Source organism: Pongo pygmaeus, chromosome 22, assembly GCF_028885625.2.
Source record: "Pongo pygmaeus isolate AG05252 chromosome 22, NHGRI_mPonPyg2-v2.0_pri, whole genome shotgun sequence".
Lineage (NCBI taxonomy): Eukaryota > Metazoa > Chordata > Mammalia > Primates > Hominidae > Pongo > Pongo pygmaeus.
In genome coordinates this window covers 19887766-19910136 of record NC_072395.2, presented here as the reverse complement: position 1 = coordinate 19910136, position 22371 = coordinate 19887766, and the positions used below count along the sequence as shown (strand labels likewise).

At 45.0% G+C, this 22371-nt stretch overlaps 1 pseudogene; it reads left to right on the top strand.

Moving 5' to 3' along the window:
- The first annotated feature begins 661 nt into the window (after positions 1-661).
- LOC129026061 (cell division cycle protein 27 homolog) lies at positions 662-2542 on the top strand (annotated as a pseudogene).
- Positions 2543-22371: the final 19829 nt, after the last annotated feature.

The window sequence follows — 22371 nt, the reverse complement described above, 5'->3', positions numbered from 1 at the left end:
AAGAACACAAGTCAAGAGAGATTTGGCAAGAGACTCTCAGCATTCTCTCCCGAAAGCAGTGAGGTGGATGGCTGACGTGTGTCCCGAGCTCCTGGGGTTTTAGGTGACCATGTGTAGAGGAGAGATTTCCAATGTTTCCAGAGAGGCGTGAGCCACAGTTATTCGGGGCCTCCGAACAAGAGATGGGGTTTCTGACAGCAACTTAAGGTCCAGGAATGGCCAGAATCTGCCAAGGCCCATGTCCCAAGGTGGGGCCAATGGAACCCAAGGTAGAGGGAGTCAGCGGTCCTCACAGAGAGGACTCCAGCCCTAGGCCCCACTGTGCAGACCAAATCAGAAGGAAGACAGTCCTTCGTCATACATGCCACATCCCTCCACTGAACTTGGGAGTGGATCTGTTTCCCAAACATGAGGTGACATTCGCTTTGCAATGGATCACAAGGGGCCGGGCTTTCCAGAGTTGGCAGGATAAATAAGTCCTTCTGGCTCGGCCACCCCCATCCCCCTGTAAATGGTCAATTTAAATGAGACGAGGCTGGCTGGGCCAGAGCCGCTACAGGGGAGAGGGTGGTGGGTGGGGTGGGGGTTTCCTGAGGCACTGCAGAAATTGGGCCTTTGCCTCGAGGTTGACAGTGCTGCAGGAACCCGTCCAGGCTGCTATATGGCAAGCACTAAACCACTATGCTTACCGAGATGGGGTTTTCCTCACAGAACGCCTTTATGCAGAAGTACACTCAGAAGAAGCCTTGTTTTTAATGGCGACCTGTTCTTACCTCCCAGGAAAGGCCTATAAAGCATATAGACTCTTGCAAAGACACAGTTGTCCTACACCACAATGCAAATACCTGCTTGCAAAATGTTGTGTTGATCTCAGTAAGCTTGCAGACTGGGAACAAATCTTACCTGGTGGAGTGTTTAATAAGCAGAAAAGCCATGATGATATTGTTATGAGTTTGGTGATTCAGTTTGCTTTCCCCTTCCATTGTTGGGACGTGTATATTGCAAGACAGATCGGCTTGCCAAAGGATAAGAATGTTACCAAAAGAGACATAGTTTAAATCCTTTCCTCCGGTATCCCTTTGAATCATTATGTGAAATAGGTGAAAAGCCAGATCCTGACCAAACATTTAAAGTCACATCTTTACAGAACTTTAGCAACTGTCTGCCAAACTCTTGCACAACACAAGTACCTAATCACAGTTTATGTCACAGACAGCCTGAGACCATTCTTATGGAAACACACCATGACTCAATTGAATTAAACAGAGTCAATTTAGAATCTTCCAATTCAAAGTACTCCTTGAATAGAGATTCCCCAGTGTCTTTTATTGATTCAGCTGTTATTTCACCTGAAACTATCCCACTGGGAACAGGAACTTCCATATTGTCTAAACAGGTTGAAAATAAATCAAAAACTGGTCGAAGTTTATTAACAGGACCAGCAGTTCTTAGTCCATTTACCCCAAGTTTTGGGATTTTGCCATTAGAAACCCCAAGTCCTGGAGATGGATCTTATTTACAAAACTACACTAATACACCTTCTGTAATTGATGTGCCATCCACCGGAGCCCCTTCAAAAAAGTCTGTTGCCAGAATTGGCCAAACTGGAGCAAAGTCTGTCTTCTCACAGAGTGGAAATAGCCGAGAGGTAACTCCAATTCTTTCACTAACAGAAAGTTCTGGTCCATAAATAACTACAACACCTCAGGTAATGAGCCCCACTATGACACCTCCCCCAAATGCACTGCATTGAAGAAGTTCATGACTCTTTACTAGTGACAGTTCCACAACCAAGGAGAATAGGAAGAAATTAAAAATGAAGTTTCCACCTAAAATCTCAAACAGAAAAACAAAAAGTAAAACTAATAAAGGAGGAATAACTCAATCTAATATAAATGACAACCTGGAAATTACAAAATTGGATTCTTCCATCAATTCAGAAGAGGAAATATCCACAATCACACCTCAGATTCAGGCTTTTAATCTACAAAAAGCAGCAGCAGAAGGCTTGATGAGCCTTCTTTGTGAAAGGGGGAATGGTTATTTAGCTTTATGTTCATAAAACTGCAAAGAAGCTATAAATATTTTGAGCCATCTACCTTCTCACCCCTTCAATACTGGTCGGGTACTGTGCCAAATTGGAAGGTCCTATTTTGAACTTTCTGAGTACATGCAAGCTGAAAGAATATTCTCAGAGGTTAGAAGGATTGAGAATTATAGAGTCCAAGGCATGGAAATCTACTCTACAACACTTTGGCATCTTCAAAAAGATGTCGCTCTTCCCTTTCTGTCAAAAGACTTAACAGACATGGAAAAAAATTCGCCAGAGGCCTAGTGTGCAGCTGGGAACTGTTTCAGTCTGCAACGGGAACACAATATTGCAATTAAATTCTTACAGAGAGCTATCCAAGTGGATCCAAATTATGCTTATGCCTATACTTTATTACGGCGAGAGTTCGTCTTAACTGAAGAATTGGACAAAATATTAGCTTGTTTTCGAAATGCTATCAGAGTCAATCCTAGACATTACAATGCATGGTAAGTGGTAATGAATTGTAAAGACAAAGTCTTGTTGATGGTGCCGGTAGTCACTAATTTTTCTTGTTAGATAGCTCTTTATTGTCATGAATTTGGTTACTAATACTTAGGAATGCTACATGCTGGTCAATAACTTCAAACTAACTTTTTTATGAAATGTATGTCTTTAACAAACTCTTCAGTTAACTAATGATAATTGAAAACGAGATGCTTATACTCAACAGTTTCAGTCTTCTACAAAACATTTGCAGATACTGTAGGTGTGTTTTGTTTGTTTGCTTGTTTAGTTTTGTTACTTGATTTGTTACTTTTTCTTCGAACACAGAAATGGTGATGGGGGCAAAAAGTGCTTGGGAAATTGGAAAGGAATAGCATAATTCACTTATTGGATAATAGAAAAAACACTGAAAATGTTCACTAGTTGCTTTTTGACAATGTTCCAGTTTATTGAGTTACTATTAAGAACTTAATGTATCCTTTATTTAGCAGTATCTCTGTTTTATATTTTTGTATTTGTGTATAAGTAGACAAATAGGAAATTACTACCCAGGTCATATTGTTATCAACTGAATAACATATGAAAAAGTTTGGTCCTACTTCTGCCTCAACACCATACTTACTGTTGACATTTATTGTATTTCTCTGGACTGACTTAAAAGTTTAAATATCAAGAGAAGGCCAGGCATGGTGGCTCATGCCTGTCATCCCAGCACTTTCAGAGGCCAAGGCGGGCAGATCACAACATCAAGAGATAGAGACCATATGGTGAAATCCCGCCTATATTAAAAGTATAAAAATTAGCTGGGCATGGTGGCATGCACCTGTAGTCCCAGCTACTCAGGAGGCTGAGGAAGGATAATCCCTTGAACCTGGGAAGTGGAAGTTGCAGTGAGCCAAGATTATGCCATTGCACTCCAGCCTGGGCGACAGAGTGAGACGCCATCTCAAGAAAAAAATAAAATAAAAATAAAATAAAATAAAATAAAATAAATATCAAGAGAAAGTATAATTCTGAAATAGTAACTCTGCAGAAGCTTTTTTGTCAGATACAGTTATCTTTTGGGTTAATTACTATAGCAGTTGAGTTTTAACACTTGATTTGCTTCTAAATCTGAAGCATTATATTACTAAAATATTTTTTGATTTGTGATTATGTTGTTTAATGGATTATATATCATTTTGCAGTAGTAGTTGCAGTGCCTGAAAGATTGCCAGAAAAATAGTGCTAGCTATTGCTGACCAATGTAACAATCAACTTGCCAATATTGCCGTCTCTTCCAATAGCTATGTTCTCCATAATATTTTAAAAACTCAGTTCTTCATAAGGCTTGTGTTGTTTTTGATTTTTTCCGAAGTCTGTTCGATCCTTGTGCTGTTGTTTTTTAAATGTGTATTGTCTGTCCAGCTATTCCACAGGAGTCACGTTCTTAAAAACCTTATCCATATCAAAATTGTGTTTAAAGGAGGATTATTCAGAGTGGCAAGCTTTTAATAGGAGGAGTTTAAATTCTGACGTATTTAGGTAACTCTAAATACTGAGCAACTTTATTCTATCTACAAAATAGATAGCCTTTCTTTTCTTTTCACTTTCACTATCATTAGCACCATGTTTAATACCTTTTCTTCATCTATAACACAATTATAACGATATACAAAGCCATTCAAATAAAGCAGATATATTGTGCTTTAAAAAAAAAAAAAAGAAGTCATTATATGGCACACAATGAGGTGTGACTCAAATCTAGAATCTCCAGAGAAAACCAATGAAACAGGGTCAAATCCCGTGTCTACTAAAAATAAAAAAATGAGCCAGGCGTGACGGAGCTGAGGCAGGAAAATCACTCTAACCCAGGAGACAGAGGTTGCAGTGAGCTGAGATCACACCACTGTACTCCAGCCATGGGGGAACAGAGCAAGACTCCATCTCAGAAGCAAAGTAACACAGAAAGCCAATAAAGGTGTTTAACTCAATGGGTCAGGCTCAGGTCTCTTGATAGGATACATCCAGTACCCGGGGAATCGTTGATGGGTGGGGTGGAATCTATTTTGTGGCCTCAAGGAAGGGTTTGAGAGACAGTTCCGCAAACGTTGATGGCAAACGTGACGGCCTAAAGAAGCCCCTCCGCCCAAGAAGCGATATTCATTTGTATCCTTTAGCCACCCACGAGGGAGAATCGGGCTCTCTACAGACCCCCAACCCCCACCCCACCCCACCCCAACCCACCCCCCCACTTCCTGAAATGAGCCATCACTCCGTCAGGCTCTATTCAGGCCGTGTGGTTTTGTAACCTCCAGCTTGTGTGCCTGGGTGGCGGGGTGGTGTTGGGACAGCTGTGGACAGAGGAGGGGATAAAGCGGTGGTGTCCCGTGGGTGCCCAGTACGTGGGACGTGAGTGGGGTGGCCAGAGCCTAGGGAACTCATTGCCTGCCAGGACGTCTCCCCTCCTGGTCCCCTCTCTGACCTACGCTCCACAACTTTGCAGTTCAGTGGGGACCTTGTGGGTGGAAGTCACCATCCCTTTGGACTTTAGCCGTGGAAGGCTGGGCTCCCAAGAGTCTCCCCAGAGTCGGGGCCTTGGGCAGGCTCACAAGGATGCTGAAGGTAACGGTTGGTGACAGTGATGTAAGTTGGAGGCCTCAGGCCAATGCAGAGGTATCCATTTGACCTCGGTGGGACAGGTCAGCTTTGTGGAGTCCCATGCATCCTTCCAGAGACTCATCCAGCACTAGCAAGCATGGTCCCGAGGATCCCATCTCCCAGCAGAAGCACTTTTGTTCACACAGAATCCTGGGCAGGAAAGTTCTCAGCAGGTTTAGACCTCCTAGCCAAAAAGACAAAGCCACATCTGGGATTTTTTTTCAAAGAGCCAGTGGTTCCACAATGGGCCGTGGGTAGTTGTGGAAATGGAGAGAAGTGTTTGCAGATACATATTTCAGACAGAATGGACAGGGCTTGGTCATAGGTCATGAAGGACATGAGCAGATGCACATTGAGAAAACCCTTCCAGCATCCTAGGTGAACAGAGGTATGATTTTTTGAGACAGTCGAGCTAGATGCAACCCCAGATTTTAGGGTTGGATCTTTATTAATATGTAGTATCTATGAGGTATCCAAGTCCAGAAATCAACTCTCCAGTTCTTTACAGCATTTTGTAGGGAGATCAAATCTAGGATGTCTAAAGTTAAGAATTCAGGCCGTGGTAATGGATTAGATTAGATGTACTTGAAGTTATTTTGCCGAGAAAGAGAGGGCGGGAGATAGAGAGAGCCAGAGAGTGAGCGAGCAAGAGAGAGAGAGAGACACAGAGACAGAGACAGAGAGACAGACAGAGAGACACAAAGATACACAAAGAGAGAAAGACAGAGAGAGACAGAGAGATAAAGACCCAGAGAAAGACACAGATGGAAAGAGACAGAGAGAAACTGAAAGAGAGACAGAAAGAGAGAGAGATAGACAGAGAGAGAGACAGACTGACAGGCAGACAGACAGGCAGAGAAAGAGAATAAGACAGAAAGCAGACACACACACACACAGAGACAGAGACAGTTGGAGAGACAGAGAGAAAGAAAGAGAGAGACAGACAGAGGGAAAGAGACAGAGAGAGAAAGAGACAGACAGAGGGAGAGACAGAAACAGACAGAGAGAGAGAGACAGAGACAGAGACAGAGAGAAACAGACAAGGAGAGAGAGACAGACAGACAGGAAGAGAAAGACAGTAAGGCAGAAGACAGACACAGAGAGAGAGAGACAGAGAGACAGAGACAGGGAGACAGACAGGCAAAGAGAGAAAAAAACAGACAGGGAGAGAGAGAGACAGACAGGGAGAGAGAGAGAGGTACTGACAGACAGGCAGAGAAAGAGAATAATACAGAAGACAGACACAGTGAGAGAGACAGAGAGAGAGACAGAGACAGCGAAACAAAGAAAGAAAGAGAGATACAGACAGACAGACAAAGAGACAGACAGAGAAAGGTGAGACGGACACAGAGAGACAGAGTGAGAGAAAGAGGGAGAGAGAGAGGCAGGCAGAGAAAGAAAGAAAGAAGACAGACACCATGAGAGAGACAGGCAGAGAGAGAGACACACAGAGACAGAGAGACAGAGAGAAAGAAAGAGACAGACAGAGATAAAGACAGAGATGGACAGAGAGAAACAGACAGACAGGGAGAGAGAGAGACAGACAGACAGGCAGAGAGAGAGAGACAGAAAGGCAAAGAAAGGGAGTAAGACAGAAGACAGACACAGTGAGAGAGACAGGCAAAGAGAGAGAGAGAAAAATAGACAGACAGGCAGAGAGAGAGAGACAGAGAAAGAGAGACAGAGAGACAGAGAGAGGAGGAGGAATGGCGTGGTCAGGAAATAATTACACATATTTTATAACGCTTTTGATTCCGTAAAGGGTGGCCGGGGTGTGCTTTGAAAACAACAACAACAGCAACAAGAGCAGCAGCAGCAGCAGCAAGAGCAGCAGCAGCATTCGCTTATGGATTTCAAGAAAATAAGATGTTCTGAAGTAAACATCAACCGGCTCTCACTACACGTTGAGAGATTCACAAAATCGCTTGTTAACAACAGGAGAAAACAGCAGCTAACATGTCTTGGGGAAAAGATACGTCTTCCTGAAAATTGGGGATTTCTACTTCACCGGAAAAGAAATACATACGAAAAAGGAAAAACACGAACAAAATAAAACAAAACAACAAACACGGGCCAAGGCACCGTCCCTGGAAATCTTAAGTGAACAAAGTATTAGTTTTCAGAAAACGTTTCTATTATGGGCAAATACTAAGAATGCCCAGACTAGAGCTGTGACGCCATTCCCATTGTGAAACTATACTGCCTGGAGGGCAGAGAAACTAAAACATCATGATAAAAGGTGATGGAGACCCAGCCAGGGTGAAGCTTTCCTAGGGAGGGAGGCCTGAGGAGGGAAGTGGGGGGAAAAAACCCCACAACAGCAGACCCGCCCACTTGCCCACGCGGGTCAAGGGCAATGCCATCAGCCCGAGCTGCCTCCAGGGAAGTGGGAGAGTGCCACCCCCATCTTCAAAAATGGTGGCCAGTGAGTGAGGCCTGATGCCCACCGTTGCAAATGTCAGCCTGGCAAGAATGAGATCGCCGGTAAGGGGTGGGGGAAGGGGAGAGAAGACGGAGGCACACCAGGGTGGCCCCGGAAGGTTTCCAAGTAGGGTGTTGGGAGGCGGGTTGTGGAGGGTTTGGGGGGAACCCGCCTGACTCACTAAATGAAGGTGAAGGGACGTGTATAGTGGGGGGAGCTGGGGGCGACTTGAAAATTAAAGTGACCCCTCCTAAAACCCAAGTAGAAGAGTCTATGCGCATGAAAGAACCAACACACAAAGAAAACTAAAGCGCTGATCAAAGAACAATAGGGCCCCCGCCATGGCGGAGGTTCCCAAGGCAACCAGGGAGAGAGGCAGGGACCTCCGGAAGGGAGAGAGAGAAACCCATTGCCCAGGCTCAGTGAAGTAAGCAAGACCTCCCTCCATGTCACCTAGACTTTCAATAACAGTGGCCGCTAGATGATGCCCGAAGACAACCGATGCCTGCAAGTGTCAGTCAGCATGGAAAAGAATGCGTTTATTTATTTATTTATTTATTTATTTATTTATTTATTTGTTTAGAGACAGAGTCCTACTCACTCTACAGCCCGGGCTGTAGTGCAGTGGCATGATCTCGGCTCACTGCAGTCTCCGTCTCCCAGGTTCAAGTGATTCTCCCACCTCAGCCTCCCGACTAGCTGGCATTACAGGTGCATACCCCACCGTGCCCGACTCAGTTTAGTATTTCTAGTAGAGACGGGGTTTTACCGTGGTGGCAAGGCTGGTCTCGAACTCCCAACCTCACGTGATCCCCCTCCTCGGCCTCTGGAAGTCCTGGGATGACAGACGTGAGCCACCACGCCCGGCCTTAACCATGTATTTTTGAGTCGAGGAGCTTATCAGGGAAATACGGGAAGTAGGGATGCGACACGTGACAGAGAGAAAAGTCTGAAAATGCCCCTTCCATCCAAGTGGGGACCCGGCCTCGACCTCCCAAAATCATAAACCGAGTGGTGAAGCATAGCAAGGCCCGTCTGTCTGGATTCCTCTCTGCCTTTCTAAGCAGGCCATTCTCACTTTCGTGGAAGGGGCAGGGCCCTCTCCATCATGGGGGTTCTGACAGACTGACAGAGAAAGAGACAGACATAGAAAGACAGAGATGGACAGAGAGAGACAGAGAGAAACAGACAGAAAGAGAGACAGAGACAGAGACAGAGAGAAAGAGACAGACAGGGAGGGAGAGAGACAGAGAGAGAGACAGACAGACAGACAGAGACAGACGGAGAGGAAACAGAGAGAGAGACAGAGAAAGAAACAGACAGACACACAGAGACAGACAGAGAGAAACAGAAAGAGAGAGACAGAGAGAGAGAGAAAGGGAGGGAGAGAGAGACAGACAGACAGGCAGAGAAAGAGAGTAAGACAGAAGACAGACACAGTGAGAGAGACAGGCAGAGAGAGAGAGAAAGAGACAGAGAGAAAGAGAGAGACAGACAGAGAAAGAGACAGACAGAGAAAGACATAGATGGACAGAGAGAAACAGAAAAAGAGAGACAGAGATAGAGAAAGAGACAGAAACAGACAGACAGGGAGGGAGAGAGACAGAGACAGACAGAGAAAGACAGAGACAGAGAGAAACAGACAGAGAGAGATGGAGAGAGTGAGAGATATATAGAGAGAAACAGAAAGAGAGGGGGAGAGAGAGACAGGCAGGCAGAGAAAGAGAGTAAGACAGAAGAGAGACACAGTGAGAGAGACAGGCAGAGGGAGAGAGAGACAGAGACAGAGAGAAAGAAAGAGAGAGACAGACAGAGAAAGAGACAGACAGAGACGGACAGAGAGAAGCAGCAAGAGAGAGAGACAGAGAGAGCGAGAGTGAGAGAGCAGAGAGAGAGAAACAGACAGGGAGGGAGAGAGACAGACAGAGAGAGAGAGACCGACAGGCAAAGAAGAGAGTAAGACAGAAGATAGGCACACAGAGAGAGAGAGAGAGGAAAGAAAGAAAGAAACAGGCCGGGCGTGGTGGCTCATTCTTGTCATTCCAGCACTTTGGGAGGCTGAGGTGGGTGGATCACGAGGTCAGGAGATCGAGACCATACTGGCTAACTCAGTGAAATCCCATCATTACTAAAAATACAAAAAATTAGTCGGGCTTGGTGGCGGTCGCCTACAGTCCCAGTTACTCAGGAGGCTGAGGCAGGAGAATGGCGTGAACCTTGGATGTGGAGTTTGCAGTGAGCCGAGATGGTGCCACTGCACTCTAGCCTTGGTGACACAGTGAGACTCCATGCGAAAAAAAAAAAGAGAGAGAGACAGACAGACAGAGAAAGAGACAGACAGAGACAGACAGAGAGAAACAGACAGAAAGAGAGACAGAGTAAGAGAGAACAGAAAGGCAGGCAGAGAGAGAGACAGACAGGCAGAGAAAGAGAGTAAGACAGAAGACAGACACAGTGAGAGAGACAGGCAGAGAGAGACAGACAGAGACAGACAGAAAGAGAGACTGACAGAGATAAGACAGAGAGACAGAAACAGACAGAAAGAGAGACAGACAGGCAGAGAGTGTGAGAGAGAGGGAGAGAGACAGAAAGGGATGAAGAGGGACAGGCAGAGAGAGAGACAGAAGGGTAGAGAAAGACAGTAAGACAAGATAGGCACAGAGAGAGAGAAAGAGAGTGAGAGAGACAGACAGAGAGACTCAGAAAAAGAAAGAGAGAGACAGACAGAGAAAAACAGAGACAGACAGAGAGAGACAGAGAGAAACAGAGACAGACAGAGACAGAGAAACAGACAGAGAGAGAGAGACAGAGAGAGAGAGAAACAGACAGGGACGGAGACAGAGAGAGATAGACAGGCAGAGAAAGAGAGTTAGACAGAAGACAGACACAGTGAGACAGGAAGAGAGAGAGAGAGACAGCAATAGAGAGAAAGAAAGAGACAGACAGAGAAAGAGACAGATAGAGAAAGACAAAGACAGACCGAGACAGAGAGAAACACAGAAAGAGAGAAGGTCCTAGCTGAGTAGCGATATAGTGCCTTTTCTTTCATTTTCTCTTTCTTTTCTGGTTTTCTTTTCTTTTCTTTTTTTCTTTTCTTCTCTTCTCTTTTCTTTTCTTTCTTTTCTTTTCTTTCTTTCTTTCTATTTATTTATTTAGAGGCCGAATCTTACTCTGTCATCCAGGCTGTAGTGCAGTGGCACCATCCCGGGTCACTGCAACCTCCGCCTGCCAGGTTCAAGTGATTCTCCTGCCTCAACCTCCCGAGTAGCTGGGATTACAGGTGCCTGCCCCAGCGCGTCCGACTCAGTTTCGTATTTTCAGTAGAGACGGGGTTTCACCATGTTGGCTAGGCTGGTCTTGAACTCCTGACCGCGTGACCCACCCACCTCAGCCTCCCAAAGTGCTGGGATGACAGACGTGAGCCACTGCTTTCAGTGTACAGTGCCATTTATTGGAAATCACTCATGGGAACATGCACTTATAGGTCATGTGTAGATATTTTATTTATTTATTTATTTACTTATTTATTTATTTTTTGCACGGGAAGGTGGGGGGACGGAGTTTCGCTCTTGCTGCCCAGGCTAGAGTGCAATGGCATAGGGGACTCAAAGAGTCAACTTATGGCAGAGAGGATACGTCATTCTGAGTGTAAGAGCCGCAGCGAAAGGTGGCAGGGCCGGCGCTTTTAAAGGCTGAAATCCCTGAGGCTCATGCCTGTCGTCCCAGCACTTTGGGAGGCCCAGGACGGCAAATCACTTCAGGTCAGGAGTTCAATACCAACGCGGCCAACATGGAGAAACCCCATCTCCACTAAAAATAGAAAAATAAGCCGTCTGTCGTGGTGTGTGTCTGTAATCCCCACTACTGAAGAAGAATCACTGGAAGACAGAAAGCAGAGGTTTCAGTGAGCCAAGAGAGCGCCACTCCACTGCAGCCTGGGTGACAGAGCGACAGAGACTCAGTCCAAAAAAAGGAAATGAAGAAAAAAGAAAGAACAGGCCCAAATACTACATTGTTGCTGAATGTTCCCCCAAAAGGCCAGAAACCCCCTGACTCAGGTCAAGGAGGTGGTGTTTCGCTTCACTTCTCTCTCTCTCTCTTTCCTTCTCTCCCTCTCTCTCTCTTTCTCCTCTAACTTTCATTTCTTGTTCAAGCATACATGTGCAAGATTGTTACATAGGTAAACTTCTGACGGGAGGTTCAGAGTGCAGATGATTTCATCACCCAGACACTGAGCGCAGTACTCGACAGTTTTCATGTTTCGTTTTGTTTTGGTTTCTCCTGAAGCTGTCTCTCCTTGCACCCCTCCTCTCTCAAGTAGGCTCCCACGTCTGTCGTGTCCCTCGTTCTGCCCACACAGAACTCTCATCTATACGTTCCCACTTATGGATGAGAACATGCGGTATTTAACTGATTGTTGCTTTCATCTGCGGTGGTGGCGGTGAAAGAGGCATGACAATAAATCAACCCTTAGGACGTTCCCCTCTGTCCCCACCCCACGCCCCCACCACCTACACACCCTCATTCCTGCACACACTCCTCAAACGCAGGAAAGGAAGAAAGACAGAAATTAAAGTAAGAAGTCCACCTCCAAGTTGGTGGAGGGAGGGGATCTCAAAGGGTGAGCAAGCGATGGGGGTTGGGGGATATCTTGGATGAGCTTGCAACAATGGGGGAAAGAGTTTCCATCCCCACCACACCCCGTAATCCTCAGCCGTAGCCAGCCTCTGGGTGGGGTTGTGCCTGTAAAAGCTTCTGAATGGAGAGAAACCCAAGGCAATGGAAGGCATCAGCTCCAAGTCCAGGAAGGGAATAGGGCTTTGTGCATTTCAATGGGGCTTTAGAAGGCGGTGCTGCAGCTTCCAAAGCATTGCACCTCACCTCGCCTCACCTCGCCCAGAGTGAGACTCCGTCTCAAAATCAATCAATCAATAATAAAAAAAAATCAATGAAAGAAAGAAAGAAAGAAGAAAGAAAGAAAGAAAGAAAGACAGAAAGAAAGAAAGAAAGAAAGAAAGAAAGAAAGAAAGAAAGAAAGAAAGAAAGAAAGAAAGAAAGAAAGAAAGAAAGGAAGAAAGAAAGAAAGAAAAAAAGAAAGAAAGAATCAGTACAGTGGTTGTGGTCGTGAATCATTCCCCGGAGTCCAGGCACAGTGGCTCATGCCTGTCACGCCAGCACTTTGAGGCACCGGGTCAGGAGGGTTGCAACAAAATGATGAGACCCTATCTGTGGAAAAACATTGAAAAATGAAGGGCAGGCTCAGTGGCTCATGCCTGCCATCCCAGCACTTCGGGAGGCCGGGGAGCGTGGATCACCTGAGGTCGGGAGTTCAAGACCAGCCTGACCAACATGGAGAAGCCCCGTCTGCACTTAAAATACCAAATCAGCCAGACATGGTGGCGCATGCCTGCAGTCCCAGCTGCTGGGGAGTCTGGGGCAGGGGAATCGTTTGAACCCAGGAGGCAGAGGTTGTGGTGGGCCAAGATCACGCCATTGCACTCCAGTCAGGGCAACCAGAGAGAAACTCTGTCTCGGGAAAAAATAAATAAATAAATAAAAATTATCTAGGCACAGTGGCTCATGCCTGTGGTTCCAGGTACTCTACTCTGGAGGCTGAGGTGGAAAGATCGCTTGAGTCCAGGAGCGCCAATGCTCCAGTGAGTGAGTTATGATGGCACCACTGCCAGGGTGACAGAGTGAGACGCTGCCTCTAAATCAGTCAATCAGTCAATAAGATCACTGGAAGGCGCTGTCTGTGTCTTACTTTCAAAGGTTGTCTCTTTAGGCCAAGCAGGCATGGTGCCTCACGCCAGTAATCCTGGCACTTTGGGAGGCTGAGGCAGGAGGAAAGAAGGAAGGGAGTAAGGGAGGAAAGGAGAAAGGCAGGAAGGCAGTCAGGCAGGAAAGTAAGGAAGGAAGAAAGGAAGAAAGAAAGAAAGAAAGAAAGAAAGAAAGAAAGAAAGAAAGAAAGAAAGAAAGAAAGGGAGGGAGGGAGGGAGAAGAAGAGAGAAGAAAAGAGAAGAAAAAGAAAAGAAAAGAAAACGGGGAGGGGTATATCTCCTTGACTGGTGACTGCCCAGGATACAGCTGACTGAAGCCTCGACCTGTGGGGCCTCAAATGTTCTTCTCCTTATCTCAGCCTCCCGACTAGCTGCAACTACAGGCAGGTATTACCACGCAAAACTAATCTTATAATAATATTAAAATTATTATTGAGATAGAGTCTCGCACTGTCTCAATAATTGCCATGGCATGATCTCAGCTCACTGCAACCTCGGCCTTCCTAATTCAAGCAACTCGCCTACCTCAGTCTCCTGAGTAGTTGTGATTACAAGCCTATGCCACCAGAACTGGTAATTGTTCTATTTTTCATAGAGATGGGGTTTCACTATGTTGGCCAGCCTGGTCTTGAATTTCTGGCCTCAAGTGATCAACCCACCTTGGCCTCCCAAAGTGCTGGAATGACAGGCGTGAGCCACTGTGTCCAGCCCAGATTATCTTTTTTATAAATTGTAGAGAAGGAGTTTTGTCAACCGCCGGGTGGAGGGTGGGGTGGGTTTTACTCAGACTGCGTACTGTGAAAAGGGTAAATTAGTGTGGTTTGTGAACTAGATGTGGAAATTGTGTATGTGTGTGAGAGAGAGAGAGAGACAAATCCCACCATGAGGACGCGGAAATGGTGTTTGATTTGGATACCTGTCTATTCACCTGTCTGTGTGTAGATGACTGAAGATTCCACAAATGAAAGTCAGCAGTATCTATTGAGCTGTTTCTCCCTCTCATGCGTCTCATGTGTGTGGTGGAGAAAGGAAAGAAAAGAGGTTCTGATGGGAAGTTGTCTTCATGCCTGAGGAAGCTGAAGGCAGGCTGACGGGATGGAGGACATCCTATGTGACATTTCCATACCTGGACACCCTTTACAATGCTGGGGCTGCCAGTCCACCCTGTATGTCAACATACCCACAAGAACAGCATGGTCTGTGGTGGTCCAGTCTCATCCCATCCGGTCCACCTGGGGCATCTGGTGGAAGACTTCACTGGAGGATTCAACACCATGGAATACTATGCAACCACAAAAAATGATGAGTTAATGTCCTTTGTAGGGACATGGATGAAACTGGAAACCATCATTCTCAGCAAACTATCGCAAGGACAAAAAACCAAACACCGCATGTTCTCACTCATAGGTGGGAATTGAACAATGAGAACACATGGACACAGTAAGGGGAACATCACACACCGGGGACTGTTGTGAGGTGGGGGAAGGGGGGAAGGATAGCATTAGGAGATATACCTAATTCTAAATGACGAGTTAATGGGTGCAGCACAACAACATGGCGCATGTATACATATGTAACAAACCTGTACGTTGTGCACATGTACCCTAAAACTTAAAGTATAATAATAATAAAATTTAAAAAAAAAGAAAAAAGAAAGCGTCATCACAGTTCCCTTGGGGTCACCAGGCAACGGCCAGCCGGGGGAGGGTGGTGGGACATGAAGGGGGGCGGGGCATCAGCCTCAGAGCTCGCTGGAAGGTGGCAGGCAGCCGGTGGGGGACGCTGAGCCCGAGACGTATGGCAGGATATGGATCTGGAAGGTGCATCAGTCCTCTCCCATACCTCTCCCACGGAAAATCCCACAGCGGCGGTGGGAGCCTTGGCTGGGGGAAAAGCAGGGACAAGGGGGAGAGGGAAGGAGGCCCCTGGGAGGATTTAGCACAGAAAACCCACCAAGGAAAGCTCCCTCCCTCCTATCGGGTCCAAGGTACACCCTGGCAGGTGGCAACAGAAACGTTCACCCCATACTTTTTGTCTTTCTCTTTTTTTTTTTGTCTTTTCCATTTTACAAGAGATGCTCATTTCAACAACCAGGCGGTGGATGTGACGGGAGAAGTGTCAAGGCCAGGAGATCAACCTGATCAACTGAGCAACACAAGTAGGACAGCCCAGCTGAAAAAAATGAAAAAAAAGGGGGAGGAGGAGGAAAGAAAAGAAAAGAAAAAAGAAAAACAATCACCAAGAAAGTTAAAATTCTCTAATGGTGTAGGCACAAAAAAGAGTGATTTCACGTCTTTTCCCACAACATGGATAGAGCTGGAAGCAAGTATGTACCCAGTGAACTGCCTTCTGCTTAAAAGTGGGAGGTAAACAGTGGGTACGCACACGGTCATCAAGATGGAAATAACAGACACTCCAAAAGGGAGGAGGAGGACAACAGGGGGACGAGGGATGAATAAATCGCCCATCAGAGACAACGTTCGCCACGTGGGTATCGGATACACTGGAGGTCCACTTCTGCATCCGGAGGCAGTAGTATGCTGATCTAACAAACAAGCAGGTACACCCCCTAAGTCTGTAAAATACCAAAACAACGACGACAGCACAAGCAGCAGCAGCAGCAACAACAACAACAACAGAACAGAAGCTGGAACACAAAACCACGACCACCACCACCACAATCACCAGTTGGGGGTTGGGGGAGGGTGGCCGCGCTCCAGGCCCTCAGGCTTAGTCCCCTCGGGTTTACAAAAAAAACAGCAGACTCATTCCTGCCTGTAGGCAGGAAAAATCCAATCAAAGTTCTCCATTGCTGGAAAGGGAAGTAGAATAAGGAGAAGGGCTTATGGATCTTGTGATCGATAGCGGCCATACATGTAGGAAAAAATTAAACACAGACAGCAACACTTTCTACACTGTTCAAAAGCATCGTAGATCAGACGCACCACACTCCATGGGGCTTGTGCCACTAGAAAGAAAAGACAGGCCGGGCGCGGTGGCTCATTCCTGTCATCCCAGCACTTTGGGAGGCTGAGTCGCGTGGATCACGAGGTCAGGAGATCAAGACCATCCTGGCTAACACGGTGAAACCCCGTCTCTACTAAAAATACAGAAAATTAGCCGGGCCTGGTGTGGGCGCCTGTAGTCCCAGCTACTCGGGAGGCTGTGTCAGCAGGATGGTATGGACCCAGGAAGCGCAGCTTGCAGTGAGCCGAGATAGAGCCATTACACTCTAGCCTGGGCTAAAGAGCGAGACTCCGTCTCAAAAAAGAAAAAATATATATCCAAGCATTGTGCTGCATGCCTGTAGTCCCAGCTACTCAGGAGGCTGTGGTAGAACAGTTACATCACCCAGCAGTTTGAGGCTGCAGTGAGCTATGATCATGCCACTGCACTCTGGCCTGGGTGACAGAGCGAAACTCCTTCTCAAAACAAAGAACAACCAAAAAGTTTCAGGAATCCTCAGAGATTGTGTATGTTTGGTTCCAGACAAACACAATAAGGCAAATGTTACAATCAAATTAGTCACATAAACATTTTGTTTCCCAGTACTTATAAAAGTTATGCTTAAACTGTGTTGTAGTCTAATGAGTATTTAATAATTATTAATTAATTAATTAGTAATCACATAATGTCTAAAAATCCATGTACATACCTTAACTTAAAATACCTCATTGCTGAAAAATACTAATGAATATCTGAACTTTACCAACTCATATTCTTTTTGCTGGTGAGTGAAGGGATGGCCTCCTCCACCACACTTGTGGGTATTTCTAGTCAAGTGGGACGAGAGACTGAGAAAATAAGTAATACACAGAGACAAAGTGTAGAGAAGCAATAGTAGGCCCAGGGAACCGGTACTCAGCATACCAAGGACCTGCACAGGCACCGGCCTCTGAGTTCCCTCAGTTTTTATTGCTTATTATTTTCATTATTTGAGCAAAAAGGAATGTAGTAGGAGAGCAGGGTGATAATAAGGAGAAGTTTTTATTGCTTATTATTTTCATTATCTCAGCAAAAAGGAATGTAGCAGGAGAGCATAGTGATAATAAGGAGAAAGTCAGCAAAAAACATGTGAGCAAACTAATCTATGTCAATTAAGTTCAAGGGAAGGTACTATGACTGGACGTGCACGTAAGCAAGATTTATGTTTCTCTCCACCCAAACGTCTCAGTGGAGTAAAGAATAACAAATCAGCATTACTGCAAACATGTCTGCCCTCCGATCATAGGGCACATTTTCTCCTATCTCAGAATTGAACAAATGTACAATCGGGTTTTATACTGAGACATTCAGTTCCCAGGGGCAGGCAGGAGACAGTGGCCTTCCTCTATCTCAACTGCAAGAGGCTTTCCTCTTTTACTAATCCACCTCAGCACAGACCCTTAACGGGTGTCGGGTTGGGGGACAGTCACGTCTTTCTCATCCCATGAGGACATATTTCAGACTTTCACATGGGGAGAAAACTTGGACAATATCCTGCTTTCAAGGGCAGAGGTCCCTGCGGCTTTCTGCAGTGCATTTTGCCCCTCGTTTATTAAGATTAGAGAATGGGGATGACTTTTACCAAGTATACTGTTTGTAAACATTTTGTTAACAACGCACGTCCTGCACAGCCTTATATCCCTTAAACCTTGATTTCATACAACGTATGCCTTTGTGAGCTCCAGGTTGGGTCTGAGTGCCTGGGGCAAAGTGGCTGGGGCAAAGCGGCTGGGGCAAAGCTACAAATTAACAACATCTCACCAAAGCAATTGTTTAAAGTACAAGTCTTTTTCAAAATGGAGTCTCATGTATTTTCTTTCTATATAGACACAGTAACAGTCTGATCTCTCTTTCTTTTCTCTACAGTGAGGTTCTTGCCTCTATGTTGATGGCTGCTGACTGATCAGTATGGGGGCTGCTGAAATTTGGGTACCTGTGTCAATTTCTTAAAACAATGAAGTTTGTTCCTTTCACAAAAGATTTCCCTGTAGCATGTGATTCTGTTTGATAACATTATATCCACAGTAGAACTTCCTTCAAAATTGGAGTAAACCCTCTCAAACCCTGCTGCTGCTTTATCCACTAGGTTTATGGAATATTCTAAATCCTTTGTTGTTATTTCAACAATGTTCATAGCATCTCCACCTGGAGTAGATTCCATCTCAAGAAAATATTTTCTTTGCTCATCCATAAGAAGCAACTCCCCATTTGTTCAAGTTTCATCATGAGTTTACAGTAATTTAATCTCATCTTAAGGCCCTAATTCTAATTCTGATTGTCATGTGATTTCTACCACATCTGTAGGGACTTCCTCCACTGACATCCTCAGCCCTCAAAGTCATCCATGAGGGCTGGAATCAACTTCTTCCAAACTCCTGTTACTGTTGATATTTCAACCTCCTCCCATCAAACACAAATGTTCTTAATGGCATTTGCTATTAAGGACATTTGTGATTCATGGGAGGAGTTTGAAATATCATGAAGGGATTAATGGTGAAACCTTTCCAAAAGGTTTTCAATTCAGTTTATCCAGACTCATCAAATAAATTACTATCTATGACAGCTATACCTTTACAAAATGCATTTATTATTTAATAAAAACACTTGAAAGTCAAAACCACTCTTTGATCCACAGGCTGAAGAATAGATATTGTATTAGCAGCCATGAACATAACATTAATTTCCAAGTACATCTCCATCTAAGCTTCTGGGTAGCTAGGAGAATTATTAATAAGCAGCAATCTTTTTTCCTTTTTCCTTTTCTTTCCTTTTTATTTCTTTTCTCCTTTATATAGTTTCCTTCTTGTTGCCCAGGATGGAGGGCAGTGGCATGGTCTTGGCTCACTGCAACTTCTGCCTCCAGGGTCCAAGCCATTCTTCTGTGTCAGCCTCCTAAGTATCTGAAATTACAAGTACCACCACCATGCCCGGCTAATTTTTTTGTATTTTTATTAGACATGAGGTTTCATAATCTTCGCCAGGCTGGTAACCAACTTCTGACCTCAGGCGATCCAACCACCTCGGCCTCCCAAAGTGCAGGGATTATAGGTGTGAGCCACTGCACCAGGCCAAGCAGCAATCCCCTTTAAAGGACTCGTTTTTTTTTTTTTTTTTTTTTTTTTTCTGAGCAGTAGGTCTCAATAGTGGGATTAAAATATTCAGTAAACCATACTGTTAACAGTTGTGTTGTCACTCAGACTGTGATGTTCCATTTCTAGAACAAAGAAAGAATAGATTTTGAATAATTCTCAAGAGCCCTGAGATTTTCAGAGTGGTCAATGAGCATTGGCTGTAACTTAAAGTCACCAACTGCAGTGGTCCTCAAAGACAGTCAGCACATCCTTTGAAGTTTTGAAGCCAAGTGTTGATGTTTCTCTAGCGATGAATATTTTACATCTTCAGTAAGCTTAATCATTTCTAGCTCTTTACTTAAAGTGAGAGACGTGCAATTCTTCCTTCCATTTGAGCTCTTTGAGGCCACTGTGGTTACTAATTAACACCCCCAGTGGGTGTCATCCTCCTCCCTCCTCAATCGAGTTCACCCACATCTCTGCGTGGGGAACGGGGCTTTCTGCACCACACACGCCCTGCATGCCTGGGGCTCTCCCACAGGGGGCTTTTGTGAGCCAGGGTCACTCGCCTACCCTTGCCCAGCCAGCTTCCTCGGAATCACCGTGGAGTGCCTGACAGCTAAATGCAGACCTGAGACCCTGCGCAAACCGGGTTGCTGCCCTTTGTACGCGGGAGGGAACTCAGGCAGAGATGGGGAGAGGAACGGAGGCAGAGAGGGAGGGAGCGATGGACGTAGAAATGTACGGATGGACCCAGGGACCTTGGAAGGTTTGGAGGGATAGGAGGGAGAGAGGGAAGGAGGGAGGGAGGGAGGAAGGGAGGAACTGAGGGAGGGACGGAGGGAAAGAGGGAGGGAGGGTGGGAGCAAGAAACAAAGAGGGGAAGGCAGAGAGAAAAGCGGTCTTCTTCCTCCAGGACCAGCAAGATCTTGCACTCCGGGAAAATGTTGGGTGCCCAGGGCAGGCTAAGTGCTCGGCCCACAGCCGCGTCGGCCTGCGGGGCTCTCATCGGCCCTCTGGATCGCCAGACTGGGTTACTTCATCTGGGAGCGATTCAGACGAATTTCGTCTCCAAAGGAATAAGCGAATTACCCAGAGAGCAATGAACCAAGACTCGGGTGATTGTTCATTTTTCATCCACATGGTTCAAAGATGAGATAGCCCCACGTTGAGCCTGCAACGGAGCGCCAGGTGGATAGTCCCGCCCACACAGGAGTCACACTAAGGCCGACTGAAGCATGGTTTCGGGTTCCACGTTCCTTTGTCTTCTGCAAGGGGGCCTGTTGCTCATGTGTCTCTAGCCCCCGAAAGCGTGACCATTTTGACTGTTTGTTTCCCGAGCTCTGTGGGGACACAGAAACCTCCAGAGAATAGTGGAAAAGCAGCATCTTGTTTTCGCTCTCCTTTCCAGTTTCCTCTTTGCAAACAGGTCATAGTGGAGACTCCCCATGTCTTAGGAAACAAGAAACCATCATCAGGCCGTGATGCACCGGGCGTTTCTTTTCTCTGTAGTGTCGCTCTCGTTTTCAATGTGAAAATGAACGAGATTCGTAAGGAATCAGAAAAGAATTTATGGTACACAAGTCTTGACTACTGTTGCATTCCACTTTGAAATCACTTTGAGCTAAAACAACAGTTTTCCAAGATTTAAAGAAAAATAGATTTTATAAAAGGGATTATTTTATTCACTCAATACATAATTTAAGTTACTGAGAGTAACAAGTGATATTTTTTCCACTATAATTTGCCCTGATGAAATAAATAATTCTTTTAACTCCTCACAAATGCTACATTTTGAGGACTAAAGGAATTATCAGTAGGCATTCTTTCTTGATCTGAGTCAATTGTCTCTAAAATATGTCAAGTAAGCTTTTAAAGATTCAGGGAGGGGCAGTTTCATGGTTTTTTATCTCAGTAAATTTTGAGGTTACTCCTCTGGCTTCATCGCTTCACTGTGATCTTTTTCTTCCTCTTCTTTGCTATCTTCTTCCATTTTTTCATCCTCCTCACTGTCTAGAGGCTGAGGAATAAGCTGATTACCCACAAATACGTAAGTGGTAATTCTCTGTTTAACTCTCTTTCCTTTCCTTTTGGGTGGAACCCTTTGAGGAATCCCCTTGGCCTGCATCTCATCATTTATGAAATTTCTAAGGGTGGGTCGAATGTAAATACGAGCCAAGTCCTGTAGATTCCTGACAGTGATTCCTTATATATTTGCAGTTGTGAGGGTTATATTTAATTTTATATAAGGTTTAAATAATAGTTAAACTTATGTAATCTGATCTGAATTTGCATTTCCTCTATGAAAACTTCATTTATCTAATAAGGAAATCAAATGATTGTAGACCTATTTACCTTAATTTTGTTGCAATCACTGTTGCTGGGTTGCTGTATATATATTCCGGGCAATATATGATTGTAATAACAATACAAAACACTGAATAATTTAGCTTGTAAAAATCCCACAAATTTTATGAAATTTCACAGCACAGCTACTTTTGCTTTTGAATCTCTTTCCAAAAGACATGAGTAAAATATGGACTTCTCTCACAGAGATTTTAAGAGCAAAGCAAGTGAATTATTAAAATAGGAAGTATGTACTTAACACAACTTTTTATATGGACCCTTTACATTTTCAGTATTTTAAAAGTGAGGTTAACTTAACTCTCTAGAATTTTTTTATTATTATTATACTTTAAGTTTTAGGGTACATGTGCAAAATGTGCAGGTTAGTTACATATGTATACATGTGTCATGCTGGTGTGCTGCACCCATTTAGCACTCGACATTTAGCATTAGGTGTATCTTCTAAAGTTATCCCTCCACCCTCCGCCTACCAGACGACATTCCCCAGAGTGTGATGTTCACCTTCCTGTGTCCGTGTGTTCCCATTTTTCAATTCCCACCTATGAGTGAGAACATGCAGTGTTCGGATTT